At 41.7% G+C, this 21,540-nt stretch overlaps 1 pseudogene; it reads right to left on the bottom strand.

Annotated features, from left to right (window-relative positions):
* Nucleotides 1-10,406: 10,406 nt before the first annotated feature.
* Nucleotides 10,407-11,879, bottom strand: LOC123507619 (annotated as a pseudogene).
* Between the last annotated feature and the right edge of the window lie 9,661 nt (nt 11,880-21,540).

The following is a 21,540-nucleotide window of genomic DNA, read 5'->3' as shown; positions in this document are numbered from 1 at the left end:
ACAATTATCATCACCATGAACACTTCAAGCTATCTGCACTAACATGAATACTATCTCATACATGTAACTACTAGTATGAATTATCAATTTCTTACAATATACATTACTTTCTTATAATTAATCATGTGTCCTAGTCCCTCTGTAAATTTCACGCTCTCACACATGCTTTATTTCTGGCAGGGACTGCCAGAAACATTTTGCAATAAAATCAATGGTACTGACAGGGTGACATAAAACTTTAAGATTCTACATAGAAAAGAAATACAGTGGAGACTCAATACTCAAACTTTTCAATACTCGAACGCAAAAGTCTGATTTAATACTCGAAAAAATATCAGATAGTCGAACGTCCACACACATGGTTGTAAACAAAGGCTCCCTGGCGTCCTCCTTTCCCATCCCCCAGTTGTGACTTGTGCTGCTGCGGTCATGAGAATAACATTCTCCTGCATTTTATCAGTAGTTTTTTATTTATAAACTTACATTAATACCAAAGGCTTATTAGTGGTGAAAATACCTGGCAATCAAGCGACCGCACATATACAAAGCTCTGTCATCTCCCTTCTCGCAACTGCCACTGTACTGTTTTGATACCGTATTACTGGTATACTGGTACACTGTAATATTGGTATACCGGGTGCCGGTGCGCATCCCTAATCTTGCCGTGTCTTGGGAAAACAACATTCTCCTGCGTTCTCTCTGTAGTTTTTCATTTAGATACTTACGATGGCACCAAAGAGGCTTAATTGTGATGAAAATAAAGAATCTAGTGAGAGTGCAAGTGTTAGTCAGCCACAGCCCTCCATTAGTGGATTCATAGGAATCACACCAAGAGAAAAGTGACAACGACGTTTTCATGGATGGTGACTCATCCTCCGGCTACCTCCCTCCTCTTCCCCACCCTTCTTCCCTCTTCTTCTAAGTCATCCATCACCAGCCTTCACTTACAGTATATACAAATAAAAATTGTAAAAAAAAAAAATAATCAAAATTTTTACAAACTTGAGATTTTGCTGAATTCAGAACAAATTACCTGATTTATAGGTATCATTTATTGAACTTTTTGATAATTGAACAGCCATTGGGAATGAATTAAGTTCGAGTATTGAGTCTTCACTGTAACTAATAAATGAAGCACCAGAAAATTATCTGAGACAATTTGCAAAAAAATCAATGGTATAGACAAGATGAAATGAAAGATCAAGATTATACATAGAAAAGAAATAATAACTAACAAATGAAGTGCCAGAAACTCATCAATTATGTGAACCTGCAAGTTGACCATAGTTATGTACTGATCACAGTAGAGAGTGAGAAGCCTTAAGATCCTTATCTAAGGAGCCACCATGAAAATCCTTATACTCTGCACTTTCCAATGTCTATCAAATATATTGTTATTTTTACAGTAAGGAATATTAGTCATGGAGGAATGAGGAACGCCAATAGGAAATACATGTATATAGAGTAGTGACGTCATGGAGGGTATAGTAAATATGGGTGCAGATGTGGTTCTGGCCTTTTGATAGCTTGGACCCGCACAGAGGTATGTTGATCTATCCTGCCCATACGCCTCTTGGTATTGAATACACGTGGAACATCTAGACCAGGTAGCTAACCTGTATGTCCTTGCTAATGTAGGTATACCAGCCCGAGTCTGTCTAGACCCCCTTGTTTGTGCGCAGCCATCTTTTTTTATTTATTTATTCTTTTTTTTTATGGCCTATATATATGTATATGTGGGAAGCACTCCTAAGCTTCCGCCCATTCGTGGCACAAGCAATTTTATTTATAGTGGTATCCATATTAGGGCCCATATCACCACCCAAGTGCATCTTTGATGTAACCACTTAAAAGCTGGATATCATGGTGACAAGTAGGTAACTTTAAACCACTCGACAAATGGCATAGCTTCAAAGCAGTATGTGGTGGGATTAGAACCTACACGTGGACGTCTGCCCAATCCCATGCTCACCACCTTTTCCACTACTCAACCAGTTGAGAAACAGAGGAGAGAGAGAAGAGTGATGAAAGAGACGCCAGGAGGCGGCTCCGCACAGGCTATCAGTCGAGTTCATATGGTTTCTCTAGTTCTCTACTCTAGTTAGATAGGGTAGTGGTAGGAGCGATCAAGTGGTGACTGCTGTTCATTGTGAACCTTTTTGCTGTAAGGGCATTGCCAATGCATAGAGAAAGAGTGAAAGTATATTTTTGTTATTTTTCATCATTAAAGTTTATATTTTTCTTTACCCCATTAGTTTTGACTTGTTCCAGAAAGATAGGGTAAACGGTCTGTACCTGGTACATGGGACTAGTACAATCATGCCAGGTAACAGTACAGTGGTGGCAGTAAAAATAAGTGCCCCTGTACAGTTACATTAATAGATACGGGAATACAAAATCTAGACGCTATACTTACTGTGTCCTCTCCTAACTGTGCCAGTCTGAAGCACAGCATTTCATCTCTCCCATTATCACACTCAGACACTCCATCACACACCCTGCTGGGTGGCACACAATGCTCCTTGTTCTTCAGTAAGCACATGATCTCTGTCCCTTCACATCCTGCACAAGGGAGTTTTCCAATCAAAAAAATAAATAAATAAATAAAAAGGCTTTGGAAGGAAATAAAAATATTTTCGCATACTTACCTGTTTCATATGACTTAGGAATAGAGTCTGGACTTTGTCCTGATCGCAGAAATAGAAAATAACTAACCCCTCAACAACTCGATTGGTACGCAAGGAGATAGAGGGGTTACAAAGAAAACGGGAAGCCTCCCCATTCCCCCTCCCCCATCCCCCATCCACCTGTGCAGGCAGCCACCATGCCATTCCTTTTCTGCTAGGAAACAAAACAAAGAAAAAACATGCAGCGGGAGGAGGGGTGTGAGTCATATGAAACAGGTAAGTATGCGAAAATATTTTTTATATATGAAAAATAATTTGTCGCATTACCTGTTTCATATGACTTAGGAAGATTCCCACATTGAAAGGAGGAGGGAGCATGCCTCAAGGAATAAACCCCCAAAATATGACAGCACTAGCCTGGATCGGAAGAGCCCCTCATACTTACAGCATAAGTGGGGAGCCGTGGTGTAGGAGGCGCATGGCAGGGTACCCGTAGCTGACACCTATCACCTCATAACCTTGCTGGACATGGTTAAGTGCAGGAGCGGGCATGTCCTTATGTAACCCTCCTTAGTGGACGACGTCGCCCGCTGCCACTATCGCACCTAGGGAAAACGTGTCACCCTCTGATCGCTCTACATCCCGTAGGTAGTGTTTAGCAAACACAGAAGGGGTCTTCCAGGAGGCCGCATCCAAGATCGCTGCCACAGACTTGTTGCGCAGCAGATTGATAGAAGTGGCGACACCCCGAATGTCATGAGCTTTCACCCGAAGTGGCATCATGAGGTCTTCATGCAAAGAGCGATGCGACTCCAGGATAGTTTCACAGAGGAGGTAAGACAAGCCATTCCGTGACAGGGGTCTGGATCTGTTCGATGGAGAGACAAAGAGGTTCCTGGGTTTGGGTGTCACCTCTTTCAGCCTCCCCGTGAAGATGCGTAAAGCTCGGACTGGGCAAAGAACGCGTTCTTCATCATCACGGCCCACCGCGACTGCCAGATTCTTAAGTCGAAATTCCCTTGGGAGAGGATTCGAGGCCGTCTCCATCTTTGCTACAAACCTCTGGAAGGTAAGAGAGTAGCAGATCATCTCCCTGGCAAACCAACCTATGGGACAGGGCCTGTAATTCACTAACTCTCTTAGCCGTAGCTAAAGAGACCAGGAAAAGCATCTTCTTGGTGAGATTCCTGAACGAAGAACTTCTCAAAGGTTCGAAAGGTGCCAACGTAAGAGCCTTCAAAACCACATCCAGATTCCATGACGGGGGTAGGATAGTCCGTCTGGGAACCTGTGCGTCAAAGAATTGAATGAGGTTCCTCAGGACAGGGTCATCTGAGAGGTTATAGCCCTTTAGAGAGAAAATACCATTGAGCATGGCCTTATAGCCCTTAATCGCTGAGACCGACAAGTGGCATGACTCATGGAGGTAGAGGAGAAAATCCGCCAGCTTCTGGCTGGAAGGGTGTGAGACTGAGTGGCCTGTACTACGACACCACTGCCGGAACTTTTTCCACTTGTGCTGGTAATTCATAATGGTGGAATGCCATCTAGAGTTTGCCACTGCCTTCGCCACCCTTCTGGAATAACCCCGAAATCTGAGCAATCACTCGACAGTCTCCACCCGACTAACTGAAGCACGCGGAGATTGCGGTGGAAGCAGTGGAAGTGTGGCTGACGGAGCAGGTCTTTCCAGAAGGGGAGCCTCCGTGGACTGGTGATGGCCAGCTCCACCAGATCGTGAACCACTCTCTCTGAGGCCAGAAGGGGGCGATCAGCACTAGCTTGGTTCCTGTTGAGCTGCGCAGTTTGTTGATCACCCTCCGGATGACATGGAAGGAAGGAAACACATAAAGCTCCATGTTGTCCCAGGAGAAGAGGAACGCATCTGTGGCCACCACCATCGGGTCGTGGAAAGGAGACACAAAGTTGGGGAGCCTGTAGTTCAGGCAGGTGGCGAACAGGTCCACCAGCGGCTGACCCCAGAGTTTCCAGAGACAGTCGCACACCTGCTGGTGCAGCACCCATTCCGTCGAAATTATCTGTTTCTTCCTGCTGAGACAGTCTGCCACCACGTTGTTCTCCCCTCAGACAAACTGAGTAAGGATGGTGACATTCTTGTTCTCTGCCCAAAGTAATGTTTGCTGAGCTTCCTGACTGAGCTTGGCAGATCTCGTGCCCCCTGCTTTCTTGATGTAAGAGATGGCCGTAGTGTTGTCTGAAAGAATGGCAACCATCTTGCCCTGGAGGACCTCCTCGAATGCCTGAAGACCCAGTCTTATCGCCCATAACTCCAGAAGAGTGATATGCTCCCCTTGATCCCGCAATGGCCAAGTCCCACTTGCCGCCGTCTAGGATGGAGGCACCCCATCCCTCTAGAGAAGCATCTGTGTACAGAAAAAGTTCTGGGTTCTGTATCTCCAGCGAGTGACCCTGAAGTAGGTTCCCCACATCGGACCACCACTGTAGGTCTTCCAGAACAGCAGGAGATAAGGGAACTGGGTGAGAACTGGTGTTCATTCGCCTGTCCCAGCAATTGGACAACTGGAACTGAAGGCTTCTCATCCTGCGTCGCCCTCCTGGGACTAGCTGTGTCAGGGACGACAGATGGCCGAGTAGGACAAGCCACACTTGTGCTGGTAGGCAAGGCCAACTCCCACAGTACTCGATGGTCTCCAGCAACCGAGTGACTGTCCTGTGATACGAAAACCTTCAAAATCGTTGAGTGAATCTCCATCCCTAGAAAGTTGATCGTCTGTGTTGGTTCGAGCTCCGACTTGCCCCGATTGATGGAAATGTTGAGAGCCTCGCACAGATGTAGGAGTGCTGCCCTTGACGTCAGTGCTTCTTGTTTGGAGGACGCTAGTAGAAGCCAGTCGTCTAAGTACCGGATCAGCCTGGCGATGTAAAACCGCTGAAACTAGAGCCATCACTCTCGTAAAGACCTGCGGCGCTGTCGACAGACCGAAACACAAGACTCTGAACTGAAGGGACTGATCTCCCCAGACAAAGTGCAGATATTTCCTGCTGTCCTGATGGATTGGAATCTGAAAGTATGCGTCTTGCAGATCGACCGACAGCATCCAATCTCCTTTCCGGACTGCCGCCATCACCGATGTACAGGTCTCCATGCGGAACTTGGTCTTGTGGATGAACTGATTTAAGAGTGAGAGATCTATGATGGGACGAAACCCGCCCGTGGCTTTGGGTACAATGAAAACCCGACTGTAGAACCCGGGGCCCGGGGACGCCGACTCTACCGCGCCTTTCCTTAGTAGAGATTGTACTTCCTCTTCCAAGGCCCTGCCTCTCACTGAGTTGGGAGAATAATTCCCAAAGTGAATTGGGAAATTTGACAGTGGAGGACGACTGATGAAGGGAATGCGATAACCTTTCCTGAGTAACTCCACAATCCAAGGTTCTGCCCCTTCGTCTTGCCATACCTCCCAATTCTGTGAGAGACAAGCTGCCACTTGTGAGGTCAAAGGAGGAGGCTCCTATTTCGAAAACCCGACTTGCTCGGGCCAGCGGTGTGACGTCCCCGCTGCGCAAGAGATGAAACAGGACGGCTCGGCTTAGAGAACAAAGCAGGCTGTCTTTGAGATGGTCTATAACCTGAAGTAGAAGGCCTGTTAGCAGGATGAACAGACAAAGATGAAGCAGGTGGTTGTGGGCGTTTCCTGAGAGCGGCCACAGCAGCTTCTTGAAAGGACTTGGTGGCCTGTGTCTTAGAGTGCCTCTCTGCCTGCATCACCTTCTCTTCCTCAAAGAGGAAGACTGAAGGAGGGAGCGCTTATTGGAGACTGAGAAGGAGGAGGGGAGAGTCTTCAACACCGCTTGTCTCCTAAAGGTCAAAATATTGGACAGCACCATGGTAGTCTCCCTTGAGGCGCTCTGCAAGGCCTGCTGCATGCTGGAGACCGCCTGTGCCATCAGAGAGTCTCTGTTGGGTACCGAATCACCCAATCTCACCAGCCTAAAGAAAGCTCCGAAAACGAAAACCCAGAATTTGAAATTCTGGATCTACCGTATCCCGTGCACCGCTTCCTGTAAGTGGAGCAAGTCTGAGCCAGAGCAAGGGGGGCAAACGTCCAAGGAATTCCGAGGAAGGAAGGGCGCCAAGGAGGGATTGACGACTGACCCCTTCCCCTTCTGGTCGTCATCACTGACTATGTACGCCTTCCGCTTGCCTCGTCACGTGTAAGGAAGTGTAGCTGAGGACCCAGCATGCAGGCGATCAGAGACACAGCTGTCCACGAACTGGGCCGAGTTCAGGAGAGGTCGAGACCACCGGAAGGGTGTGAACGAGTCCCTCCCTTTCTGCTGCAGGAAATCCTCTTAGTCTGGGCCTGGGGAGTGCTCACGGAAGTCTTCGCGCACACCCTTAGACTCCGGGAACTGGCCGTACACAAAGTTTGCCAGTGTGAGAAAGTCTTAGGAGTTCCGTTCTGTTTGCTGCTCGTCCTTCCCAGCCGATGAGACCTGTGAACGCCCATCTGATCCTTGCCATGCGTTGCAAAGTGGTTGTGGCGAGCTCACTTCGTCTCCCAACCAACTCTCATGAGAATCCAGGGGCCTTGGTTCATCATAGGAAGTCACTGAACCATGCTGGGCAACCTGCCAAGCTTCTGAGGCTGCATGATAGCGAGCAGAGGAAGGGATTCTCGGTGGTGAATGGGGGAGGAGGGGTTGAGGAGCATTGGTAGCAGGGACCGTGGGAGCAACCTCAGACACCCTTACCCGTTCACTGTGTGCAGGGTCTTGGAGACGGGACGCTTGATCCTGCCCTTCAGGTCTTTTGGTTCCTTCCTTTGCCGCTTGTGGCCAGAACCGGAGTTAACCTGAGGCATGGCATCTGCCAACCTATCTAGGTTAACTAAGCTAGAGGGGGGATGCAGGGTAACACCCACTGCCAACCATCCCTCACCGGCCACACCGACTTGACTCTTATCTATGAGCAGAGGAGCATCGGGGGAAGGTGGGGCGCCAGACGTGACCGCAATTGACAGTGGGGGGGCTGAAACCGAAACAAAGTTAGGATCTCCCTAACCACTGTCTCCTCAACCACTTCCTTCACTATATCCTTCAGACATATGGGCTGAGCAGTATCAGACAGCCCCAGAAAACTAGCAAACTGCAACATGATAGAAAGCACACTAGTAAGCTGTTCCTGCACACCTGCAGGATGGGGGGCAACTACCTGTGAAGCAGAAGACCCAGGTCCACGCTGGAATGTGGGGAGAGCACAGAGCAATCCCGATACTCCTCATCTTGCACAAAACTACCGATTACCTGCTTACCAGGAGGCGTGGCAGACGAGTGTAGTGAAGACGAACGCCTCTTGGTGAAAGACTTACATTGGATCCCTAAGCTGTGCTGGTACTTGTAAGCCGTAAGCACCGTGTCTTCCTGCCACTCCTTGCAATCGTCACACCTGCTGTCAGGAGTACACACGCCGCCCCTGCACTTAACACAGCTGTTATGAGGATCTAGGGACTCACTACTTATCTGCCTGGTACAGCCCTTGCCAATGCAGAACCTCCTGCTCCACTGTGAGGGTGACTGTTCCTTGCCAGAAGAAGCACCTTCCATCATGAGAAATCTCCAGAAGAAGCTGGAAAAAACTAAGCGATTCAGGGACAAGACATCCATACTCTCCAATCGCAGAAAAGAGAATGGCATGGTGGTCGCCTGCGCAGGCAGATGGGGATGGGGAGGGTTAAAGGGAGGCTTCCAATAGTGTGTTTTCTTTGTAACCCTCGCTTGCCTTATATACCAGTTGAGTTGTTGAGGGATTAGTTATTTTCTATTTCTGCGATCAGGACAAAGTCCAGACTCTATTCCTAAGCCGTATGAAACAGGTAATGCTATACAATGTTATTAGGTTCCCGCATTCTCTTCTATCTTGTAAGGTTGGCAGTCCCATTTCCTTCAATCGTTCATTTGTGAGGTCCTTTAATTCCGGCATCCATCTTTGTAGCAATCTTTTGTATCCTTTCCAGTTTTCTTGTATCTTTTTTAGAACTCGGAGACCATACCATTGCTGCATATTCCAGCCTTGGGCGTATCATGCTTGTGATGATTTTTTTCATTATATCTTTATCCATGTAATGAAATGCCACTCTTATATTAGTCAACATCCTATATGATAGTCCAAATATTTTATTTATGTGTTTATCAAGGCTCAGATTTTCTTGTATGATCACTCCAAGATCTTTTTCCTCTTTAGTCTTCGTTATTTGCTCGTCTCCCATCAGATAGTTCCATACTGGTCTTTTCTTACTCTTTCCTAGTTCCATTATGTGACATTTCTTGGCATTAAACTCCAATTTCCAATTCTTGCTCCATTCATAGATCTTATTTAAATCTTCCTGTAACAGTATACAGTCCTCTCTGGTTTTGATAACTTTTAGCAACTTGCATCATCAGCGAATAAATTCATATAGCTGTTTACCCCAATGTGAATGTAATTTACATAAACTTGAAATATAATGGGGGCTAACACTTACCCTTGTGGCACTTCGCTAGTTATTCTAATCTAATCCAAGATAAGTATGTATCTCTGATTACAGTTCTCATTTCTCTATCCTTCAAATAATCTCTTGTCCATTCAAGCAAAGTTCCACGCAGTCCTCCTATGTTCTCTAGTTCCCAAAGAAGTCTTCCGTGAGGGACTTTATCAAATGCCTTTTTAATGTCCAGGTATACTGTGTCAAGCCGTTCATCTGTTTTCAAGTCCTGCAATAAACCTGGAGTAGAAGTTTAATAAGTTTGATACACATGACCGCCCTGTCCTGAACCCAAATTGTCTGTTTGATATGACTTGCTCCTCTTCTAGAAATTGAACCCATTTTCTTTGATAACTATTTCACATAACTTCCCTACAACACTTGTAAGTGACACTGGTCTGTAGTTTAGTGGTTCAGTTGCCTTTCCTCCTTTAAATATTGGTATTACGTTGGCTCTCTTCCACTCCAGTGGAACTTTCCCTTCATTTATTGAACCTTTAATTATTTTTTTATTATTGTGTGTGTGTATTTACCTTGTTGTATTTACTTTTTTTCTTTTTTTTTTTTACGGTAAGGCCTATAGCGCCTGTAGGCACACTTGAAGAGTGTATGGGAAGCGTTGTTCAGCTTCCGCCCATTAGTGGAGCAGGCAATTTTATTTATAGTGGTACCTATATTAGGGCCCATATCACCCCCGAAGCTCATCTTGGGTGTAACCACCTAGAACAGGGGTTCTCAAACTTTTTAACTCGTCGACCCCCCAGTGAGATTTCAAAATTTTCATCGACCCCCTAGCTTTAAATTAAAGAAAAAAAAAAAAATACCAATGTCAAAAGCAATAGTAGTAGTAGTAGTAGAAGTAGTAGTAGTAGTAGTAGTAGTAGTAGTAGTAGTAGTAGTAGTAGTAGTAGTAGTAGTAGTAGTAGTAGTAGTAGTAGTTGACATGCAGTACCTATTATAAAATCGTTAAACACAGTATGAAAATATGTCGAAGTGTCAGTATATGCAACTTAATTCTCAGTGCAACATACCTTTTCCTCCTTCAGTGTTGACATCATTAATGTGAAGGATGTGCCTGATGGGCCTCAACAAGGATGCTGATTTTAGGTTGCATTGGTGAGCTTCAGCCGTGGGTCGCCTCGTTCTTCCAAGCTTAGTCTGTTCCTCTGCTTTGTTAAGACTGCATTTGCATGACTGAAACCAGCTTCAACCATGTATGAACTTGGGAAAGCAAGTAAAAATGGCTCAACCACTGCACAAAGCTGAGGATATTTCAATTGTTCTCGTTGATCCAGAATTCATGGAGGCCTTTTCTTCTGAACAAGGCACTTGCTTCCAGGTCCACAGTCATGTCAATGAATTCTTCCTTCAAGTGTAATGGAATGTCTGCATTCCCTATCTCAACATCAAACGGTGTTAGGATCCATTCAGGCACATTCATTTTCTCCAGGTCTTCAAAGCGCACTTTAAAGTCTTCAATTAAATTCTCCAGATGAGTTATGTATGTTTCTAGGTCACCATCAGAAATTTTTCACTTTGTACCTGTTGTAAGTTTGAAAATACTGAAAATCTCTACGGGCCAGTGAAGCTCTGAACAAGCTAAGCTTGCCTTGGAATCCCAGTAGAACTGTCCTGGCCTGAATGATGGTAACATCTTTACCCTGCAGGCGTTTTGTGTCTCATTAAATTTAGAATAGAGGTCTGCCAAATAGAAAAGGGCATTTTGCATTTTTCAACTCTTCACATAGAGATGAGTCCACGTCTGCCAGGAACTGAAGAGTTGAGCTGTTACAAGTCAACAAGTCTTTGTAGCTGTGACCTCTAGACAGCCACCTTACATCAGTGTGCAGGAGCAATTGGTTAAACATGTCATCATTCTCTTCGCACAGCAGTGCAAACAATCGCGAGTTAAGTGGATGTGCCTTGATTTTGTTAATTGCCCTGATGCACACTTTCAAGGCATCATGCAGTTCACCACTGAGTTTCTTCTACAAGATGTTGCCTGTGCAGTACACAGTGTACACGTATATTAGGCACTTTTTCTTTGAGTAGGCTTGCAAATCCTCTGTACCGGCCAATCATTGCTGGTGCACCATCAGTAGCCACTGCAGTAATATTACTGAGAGGTATGTTGTGCTTTTCAAAATACTGCTGCACACATCGTAAAATTGTTTCACCTTTGGCATCAGCTGTGAGATATTTAGCAAACAAAAATTCATCAATTATGTCCTTTTGACTGACTGTAATACCTCACATATTCCATGAGAAGATTAGAGCTGCCAAAAGTTGATTCATCAAGTTGTAGAGACAACTTACTATCCTGAAGTTCAGACACCAAGGTTTTTCAACATTATCTGCCATTTCATCAATTCTTCTTTGCACTGTACTGTTACTTAATGGCAAATTTTTCAAAACAGAGCTGAATCCTTCTTCATAACAGTTTCTATAACTTCTTTAATGGCTGGGATTATGAGTTCTTCACCAATAGTGTGTGCCTTTCCTTTCTTTGCTATCATGAGGAGATGTTGTATGAGGCTTTTAAACCTCCTTCAGTATCAGCACTGGCGGGGGCTTTGAAAAAGGTCTTGATACTTGATCGACCCTTGAGTTTTTCTTTCAGTGTCTTGAAATAGTCAAGGTCTTTGTGTTTCTTATCAGAGTGAACTCTTTCAAGGTGGTCCTTCATCTTTGCAGGTTTCATGGCATCATTACTGAAAGTCTTTTCACACAAGAGACATAATGGCATGGTGTCATTCCTGAGAATACTGGCGGCATTTCTTCTTAGCAGCTACAGCAGCCATTATGTCTATTACACACAATTTTCAATGCGTCACAATAATCAATTCACGGACCAGTTACGGGAGCTAAGAGTACACTGAATCGAGCCATGAGACAGCGAGATGTGTCTCATCCTCGCTCACTCAGTACAGGACAGAGACAGGAATGCTTCCTGTACGGACCCTTCCAGTAGATCGAGACAAGGAAGATTGGTTGAATGTAGTGTTGCCAGCACTGCTAAAATTTCCTATTGTTTGAAATCAATAAATTATGTTTTTTTTTTTTATTTAATGGTGCCCGATATTCTTCAGATGTTTACAAATTATAATCTGGGATTTCTAGTCGGGGGCTTCAAAGGTCCCTTCGACTCCAGCAGTACCATTTACTGACTCTTCGATTATTCATCGACTCCCTTTCGATCCCCTGGATATTCATCGACCCCTTGGATGGTCCCATCGACCCCTGGGGGTCGATATCGACCACTTTGAGAACCCCTGACCTAGAACCTGGGTATCATGGTGACATGTAGGTAACTTTAAACCACTCGACAAATGGCAAAGAGTTTTAAGGCTGTACGTGGTGGGATTCGAACCTACACGTGGACGTCTGCCCGATCCCACGCTCACCACCTTATCCACTATGCCACCGCCTCCCTAATTGTAGTTTTACAGGGCCTGGGCTTTATGCTCGTGTGGCCCCGTCTCCATATCCACACTTATCCAATCTTACTTTAAAAGTATGCACGTCTCAATACATCTTTGTGGGAAACTATATTTCTTAACATCTCTCAAACCTCTTCCCTTTCTCAGCTTTTTACTATGCGATCTTGTGCTCCAAATGTCATAGTTTTCTCTCAGGATCAGTTTCTCATTATCCACTTGGTCCATTCCGTCAATCAATTTATAAACTTGTATCAGATCTCCTCTCTCCCTTTTCTGTTCCAGGGTTGGTAAATCCATAGCCTTTAGTCTCTCCTCATATGTCATCCCTTCAAATTCTGGAACCATTCTTGTAGCCATTTCTTGTAGTCTCTCCAACTTCCTTATGTGTTTCTTTTTATGAGGGGTTCACACTACTCCTGCATATTCCAATCTGGGTCTTATTATAGTACTTATCAATTTCTTCATCATTTCTTTGTCCATGTAGTGAAATGCTACTCCAATATTCCTTAGCAAATTATGTTTCTCTAAAAATTCTATCAATATGGCTTACCGGTTGATTGTTTTCTTCCATCGTCACTCCTAAGTCCTTTTCCTTTTTTACTTTCTCCAGTTCTACTCCATCTCCCATCTTATAGATTCCCATGGGTCGTCTTTCACTCTTTCCCATTTCCATGACATGGCTTTAGACCACATTGAATTCCATTTCCCACTTTCTACTCCATTCCCAGATTTTATTCAAGTCTTCTTGCAGTATTTCACAATCCTCTTTTTGCTTTATAACTCTGCACAGTTTCGTATCATCTGTAAACAGATTTAAGTAGCTGTTCACTCCTTCTGGCATGTCATTAATATAAATGAGGAAAAGTATTGGTGCCAATACTGACCCCTGCGGCACTCCACTTTCTACTGCTCTCCACTTGGACTTCATATCTTTAACTACCGTTTTTATATCTCTCCCCCTCAAATAATTTTCTATCCATCTCAATGTGCTTCCTTTTAAGCCACCCTTCTCCTCTAACATCCATAGTAATCTTGCATGTGGCACTTTGTCAAATGCCTTCTTTAAATCAAATATATACAGTCAACCCATCCCTCTCTCTTGTACTCTATTAACTATTCTAGAATAGAAACTCAATAAATTAGTTACACATGACCGTCTTTTTCTAAAACCAAATTGGCTATTTGATATTAATTTGTTGTCTTCAAGGAACTTGATCCATTGTTTCTTTATTATTCTTTCACACATCTTGCATATTACACTAGTTAGTGATACCGGTCTGTAATTTAAAGGTTCTTCCTTCCTTCCGCTCTTATATATGGGAACCACCTCAGCTCTTTTCCATTCTACTGGTACTGTTCCATTTTCTATTGAGCATTTTATGATGTTGTATATAGGACTTGCTAGTTCTTCCCTACATTCTTTCAGTATTCTGCCTGAGACTTCATCCGGTCCCATTGCCTTCTCTTCATCCAGTTCCTTCATTAACTCTTTTATTTCAAGCTTGGTTACTTTAATCTCTTTCATATAGACTGTCTCTCTATTACCCTGTGACCTTTCAAATTTGGATTCCTTAGTAAAGACCTCCTGGAATTTATTATTTAATAGTTCTGCCATATTTTTTGGGTCTTCCCCCGTCCCCTTCTCTCCTTTTAATCTTTCTATTGTTTCTTTTTGTCTAATTTTTTCCATTTATGAATCTATAGAACAATTTTGGTTGCTCCTTACATTTTTCGACAATGTCCTTTTCAAAGTTCTTTTCCTCTTCCTTCTTCACCTTAACATATTAATTTCTCGCTGCCTTGAAGTTTTCCTTATTTACTGGATTTCTATTTCTCCTCCACCTATTCCATGCTCCATCTCTTTTCTCCTTTGCCCTAGCACACCTTGTATTAAACCAATCTTGCTTTCCTTCTTCTTTAGGTCTATATTTGGGACATATTCCTGACTCCTGTTTTGTATATTTCCAAAAATAAGTTATACTTTTCTTGCATCATCCCTGAGTTTTCCATCTCCTCCCAGTTTACGTTTTTAAAATAGTTCTTGAGATTCTCAATATCAGCCTTTCTGTAGTTTAATCGGTCTCCTTTGTATGAATTGTCTCTATCTTCCCTTCCCTTTTCTATATCCATTTCTAATTTTACATGGTCACTCTTTCCCAATGGGCACTTACCGTATATCTTATACCATCATTCATTTGTTTACCCCTTGTAAAAACTAGGTCCAATCTGGCCGGCTCATCGTTTCCTCTGAATCTTGTGCATTCCTTTACTCTCTGGTCCATCATGTTGTCTATCATTAGGTTCAGGAATCTTTCTCCCCAGGCTTCTTCCCCATACCACTTTCATCATTTTCCCAGTCCACTTCTTTACAGTTGAAATCTCCAACTAATATCACTTTTCTCCTTTCTTTAACGATTCTCGTTTGACTCCTTATTGTGTCATCTATCATGTCTTTATATTCTTGATTGGTCCATGAATTTGTTTTTGGTGGCACATATGTTACAATGATTGTTAACTCTTTTTATTAATATGCATCTTAACATACAGTACTTCTGCTTTTCCTTCCCACATTCCACTTGGTTTATCACTATCTCCTTCCTTAACATTATCATGACTCCTCCTCCTCCTTTACCCCTCTGTCTCTCTCCATACATTATACCTATTATCCAAGTCTATTTTGATTGCCTCATTTAGTTTTGTTTCAGCCAGGCATACAATATCTGGATTTTCTTTCTTTATGTAATCTCTTAATTCTAATTTACTTGATAAAACCCATCTATGTTCATATACATCATTTTTAGTCTCTTGCCTTTATCATTTTAGTTAAACTTGTTCCACTTTTTCTCTTCCTTTCTTTTATATACCATTTCCTTATCCTGTCTCCTAGAATTCTCCAAAAAAATGCCTTTTTTTCCTCTTCTGACTTTTCATTATTTTTTTCCCTTACTGCTGCTGCCAGTTTGTTATATCTCTTCCTTTCTTCCTCATTTCTATTTTTCTTTATATAGATATCCTTGCAGCCTTCTGTTTCTCCGAGTTTTGTTGTTCTATATAATATTTCTTCTGTTGCTGCTTGTGATTTTAGTAGTATTTTAATTGCGTGTATATGTATTTACCTATTTGTTTACCTATTTGTGTATTACAGGGCCCGAGCTAAGCTCTCTGTGTACTGTCTCCTTGTCCATTCCTGTCATATCTCTCATCTGATTGACACACACCGCGTCAATGACATCACTGCCCAGTTTATTCCACTTATCAATGCTACGATGCGGGAAACTGTATTTTCTCACGTCATTTAGACAGATGTCCTTTATTAGCTTTTTTCCATGTCCTCGGAGATGATTACTTGTGGTCACCTTTATCAACTCTCTGTCCAGTATGTCAATCTTGTTCACCAATTTATACATAGTTATGATGTCTCCTCTTGTTCTTCTCTCTTCTAATGTGGTCAGCCCCAGCTTCCTCAGTCTTTCCTCATAGTCTAACTCCCTGAGTCCTGGTACCATCCTTGTTGCCAGCCTCTGTACCCTTTCTACCTTCTTCACATGTGGTGACCAGACACAAGCTGCATATTCTAACTGGGGTCTTATTAAGGTACATAATATCTTCTTCATCATTCCTTCATCTAGGTAGTGGAACGCAAGGCCAATATTTTGAAGTATGTTATGTTTTCCCAAAAATCTTGTTAATGTGTTTCTCCACTGACAAAGTGTTTTGCACGGTTATTCCTAAGTCTTTCTCCTCATTGGTCTCTTTAATTTTCTCATCACCCAGCCTGTAATCCCAGTTTGGTCTGTATCTACTTCTTCCCATTTTCATAACATGGGTCTTGTCTATATTAAATTCCATCTGCCACTCCTTACTCCACTCATATATTTTATCAAGATCTTCCTGTAACTTGTTACAATCTACCACATTCCTTACTCTCCTCATAATTTTAGTATCTCCGCAAACATGTTCATGTAACTGTCAATTCCTACTGGCATATCATTAACATAAATCAAAAACATGATGGGACCAAGCACTGACCCTTGTGGAACTCCACTGGTTACCTTCTTCCACTCAGACTTCCTTCCTCTCACCACTGTTCTCATTTCTCTTCCCATTAAGTAATTTTCCATCCATTTTGCTAGTTTATCATTTACTCCTCCAATCTTCTTTAGTTTCCACATCAGTCTATTGTGTGGTACTTTATCAAAGGCCTTTCTCAAGTCCAGGTAGATAGCATCCACCCATCCCTCTCTATGTTGTAGTATGTCAGTCACTCTTGAATAAAAACATAATAAATTGGATACACGATCTTCCTTTTCTGAAACCAAACTGCCTTTCACTCAGAATGTTTTCACTTTCTAGATACTCACTCCACTTAGCTTTAATTACTTCTTCACATACCTTGCACAATATACTAGTCAATGATACTGGTCTATAATTTAGCGGTTCCATTCTACTACCATTCTTATATATAGGCACAATGTCAGCTCTTTTCCACTCTTTCGGGACTAATCCTGTTCGTATGGAGGTTTCCACAATATCAAATATGGGGTTCAACAATTGATCCTTACATTCATTTAGCAACCTCCCAGATATGCCATCAGGCCCCATTGATTTATTAATATCCAGATTGCTTATAATTTTCCTTACATCTTCCTTAGTAACCATGATGTCCTGCATTTGCTTTATTTCCGTAGGCCTTCCTCCCATAAAATGCTCCTCCTTTGTAAACACTTTGCAAAAGTTGTCGTTCAAAATTTCAGCTATATCTCCAGCATCCTCATATACTTCTTCCCGTTTTTACCTTTTCTATTGCCTCCCTTATATTTAGTTTTCCATTTATGAATTTGTAAAACATTTTTGGGTCACTATCACAGTTTTCCACCACCCTCTGTTCATATTCCTTCTGTGCTGTTCTCCTTACTTCAACATATCTATTCCTTGCTGTTTTGTAAACTTCTCTTGATAATACATCACTGTTTTTCTTAAGTTTCTTCCATGCCTTTTCTTTGTTCTTTTTTGCTTCTTCACAATTTCTATTAAACCACTGTTTATTATTTAAAGTCCTCTTTCTGTAATATGGCACAAACTTTTTCACAGCAGAGTTATACAAATCCATAAATTTATCATATATCAATTGCATATCCCTTTTCTGGTATACCACAGACCAGTCAATTTCATTAAAGAACTCCCTTATATGGTTATAATTTGCCCTAGTATAATTTAATTTTTCCTCCTGCGTTCCACAATCTTATTCATGCTTAATTCCGTATCCAGCTCAAAGCTTAGGACATCATGATCGCTTCTCCACAAGGGACATTTATGTTCAATTTCCTCTTTTAGAGATGCCCTGGTAAATACCAAATCCAACCTTGCTGCAACATCTTGTCCCCTGCACCTTGTTGGTGATCTCACCCACTGTGTCATCAAGTTATTTGTTGCTACCTTTAATAATTCCTCTGCCCACTCACCACCGTTCACCACTTTGTAGTCTTCCCACACTATTTCTTTACAATTAAAGTCTCCACTATCATCACTCTATCCTTTCTGATGAGTTCTTGCTTCATTCTGTCTAGAGTATTTTTCATCACCATTTGGTACTGTTCATATTCCCAAGCATTGGTTCTGGGTGGTATGTATACTGTTATAATATTAATGTCCCTCTTGCCATCTGTTATAAGCATACTTATCACTTCCTCATTTCTCTTACTATAGTTCACCTCCTTCACTATCAGGTCTTCCTTAGTAAGAACCATTATACCACCACTTCCTTTATTTTTTCTATCATTTCTCCATACTTTGTAGTGTTTTACAACAAACCAGTCTAGCTTTATTTCGGCCTTAGCTTTGTTTCCACTACACACATTATGTCCAGTTCGTTATTTCTTAGGTAATCCATACATTCTAGCCTCTTAGACAGAAATCCATCTATATTCATGTAAGTCACTTGTATTCCATTCCTAGTCTCTTTCTTCCATGTAATGTCTATTCCGTCTGTTTTATCCACCACTTCTTTAGCCTCCCATTTCTCATCCTCCAAAAAAACTTGGTCTTTTCCTCCTCTGTTCTTTCGTCATGCCTCTCTTTCACTTCAGTTACAAGCTCTTTCATTTTCATTCGCTCATCCTGTGACATATTTCTTCTTATGTAAATTGTTTTGGTTTCCTCAGAGTCCTTAAGTTTCCAAGCCCTCCTCAACAAGGCCTCAGCTGCCACCTGAGACTTTAATTTCAATTTTAATGGTCTATTCTTACCTTCCTCAAAAGCTCCCAATCTCACTCTTTTCCATTCTACTGGTACTGTTCCATTTTCTATTGAGCATTTTATGATGTTGTATATAGGACTTGCTAGTTCTTCCCTACATTCTTTTAATATTCTGGCTGAGACTTCATCTAGTCCCATTGCCTTCTCTTCATCTAATTCCATCATCAACTCTTTTATTTCAGGCTTGGTTACTTTAATCCCTTTCATATAGATGGTCTCTCTATTACCCTGTGGTCTTACAAATTTGGATTCCTTAGTAAAGACCTCCTGAAATTTACTATTTAACAGTTCTGCCATACTTTTGGGTCTTCCACCATCCCGTTCTCTCCTTTTAACCTTTCTATTGTTTCTTTTATGCCTTATTTTTCCATTTATGAAAATGTACAACAATTTTGGTTCCTCCTTATATTTTTCGACAATGTCCTTCTCATAGTTCCTTTCCTCTTCCTTCCTCACCTTAGCATATTCATTTCTCGCTGCTTTGAAAGTTTCCTTATTTACTGGATTTCTAATTCTCCTGCACCTTTTCAATACTCGATCTCTTTTCTCCTTTGCCCTAGCACATCTTGTATTAAACCAATCTTGCTTTCCTTCTTCTTTAGGTCTACATTTTGGGACATTCCCTTACTCCTGTTTTGTATATTTCCAAAAATAAGTTATATTTCTCCTGCACCCTCTCTGAGTTTTCCATCTCCTCCCAGTTAACGTTTTTAAAATAGTTCTTGAGATTCTCAATATCAGCCTTTCTGTAGTTTAATCGGTCTCCTTTGTATGATTCGCCTCCATCTTCCTTTCCCTCTTCCATATCCATTTCTAATATTACATGGTCACTCTTTCCCAATGGGCACTTATATCATTGTTCATTTGTACACCCCTTCTAAAAACCAGGTCCAATCTCGCCGGCTCATCGTTTCCTTTTAATCTTGTGTTTTCCTTTTACTCTTTGGTCCATCATATTATCTATCATTAGATTCAGGAACCTATCTCCCAAGGCTTTTTCCCCCATACCACTTTCATAATCTTCCCTGTCCACCTCTTTACAATTGAAATCTCCTACTAATATCACTTTTCTCCTTTCTTTAATGATTCTTGTTAGACTCCTTATTGTGTCATCTATCATGTTTTTATATTCTTGATTGATGATTGATTGTCATCTATCATGTTTTTATATTCTTGATTGATCCATGAATTTGTTTTTGGTGGCACATATGTTCCAATGATTGTTAACTCTTTTATTAATATGTATCTTAATATACAGTACTTCTGCTTTTCCTTCCCCACACTCCACTTGGTTTACCACCATCTCTTTCCTTAACATCATCAATACTCCTCTTCCTTTACCCACTGTCTCTCCTCCATATATTATACCTATTATTCATGTCTATTTTCATTGCCTCATTTAATTTTGTTTCAACCAAGCATACAATATCCGGTTCTTCTTTCTTTATGTAATCTCTTAATTCTAATTTACTTGATAAAACCCCATCTATGCTCATATACATAATTTTTAATCTCTTGTTCTTATCATTTTTTGTTAAACTTGCTCCATTTTTTTCTCTTCCTTCTCTTTTATATACCATTTCTTAATCCTGTCTCCTAGAATTCTCCAAAAAAAAAGCTGCCTTGTCCTCCTCTGACCTTTCATTATTTTTTTCTCTTGCTTCTGCCACCAGTTGGTTGTGTCTCATCCTTCCTTCCTCATTTCTATTGAGGTCTTTGCTGTGGTTCTTGTAGGCTTGTAGGCTTTAGGCAGTGGCCTGGGTGGGATGGGAAGGCTTTGTTTTTTTTCTGTGGTCCTGGGTTGTGTGCCGGCGAAGGGGTAGGGGAGGCTTCATGTCCATTTTGCTTAGGACTCTGAAATGTCTTGAAACGGCCCTGCTGGGATATCAACATTATCCAAGCATAATCTAATTTATCCTAGACTATTTCATTGGAAAAATATTTAATTCAAAATTTGGTTCTACTTAAGCATAAATTCTACATAGATAGCATCACATAAGGTTCTTGATATTCTTTTATTTGGTATCTGCTGTACTTTAGTGCAAAACTTATCAAATCTGAAATGTTCATCTCTGTGCCGTTTGCCCATTAATGTTAGCTTATTTCCCAAAACGCGGATACCTGTTTTAGTTTCAATTTATTATGTCAACATAAGGCAGTGTACCCTAAAGAGTATCTATTTTTTTTTTCTTTTTTTCTAAGACAATTACAGAATACGAGACCTGGACAGGCTGATAGCATGGGCAGACAGGTGGCAGATGGAGTTTAATTCTAAAAAGTGTCAGGTTATGCATTTAGATAAAGACAAAACAAACTTTAACTATGAGATGGAGGGATGTTGTTCTAGAGGCATAGAGGAAGGAAAGGATTTAGGAGTAGTGATAGACAGGACTATGAAATTTTCAAAGCAATGTTTAGAAGCAAGAAATAGGGCAAATAGGATCCTGGGTTTTATAAATAGAAATGTTAGTTATAAAAGTAAGGAAGTCTCTTATATAATTCCTATGTTAGGCCCCATTTAGAGTATTGCATACAGGCCTTCACCCCACTATCAGGATATCAACATGTTAGAAGCAGTTCAGAAGAGCAACTAGTATGATACCAGCATTAAAGCGCCTGGAGTATAGAGATAGATTAAAGGAATTAAACATGTTTTCATTTGAGAGGAGATGTATATATGATAGAGTTATTTAAAATGTTCTCAGATACAAA

This window comes from Portunus trituberculatus, chromosome 23 (genome assembly GCF_017591435.1).
Source record: "Portunus trituberculatus isolate SZX2019 chromosome 23, ASM1759143v1, whole genome shotgun sequence".
NCBI lineage: Eukaryota > Metazoa > Arthropoda > Malacostraca > Decapoda > Portunidae > Portunus > Portunus trituberculatus.
This window is presented reverse-complemented; position numbering and strand designations above follow the sequence as displayed.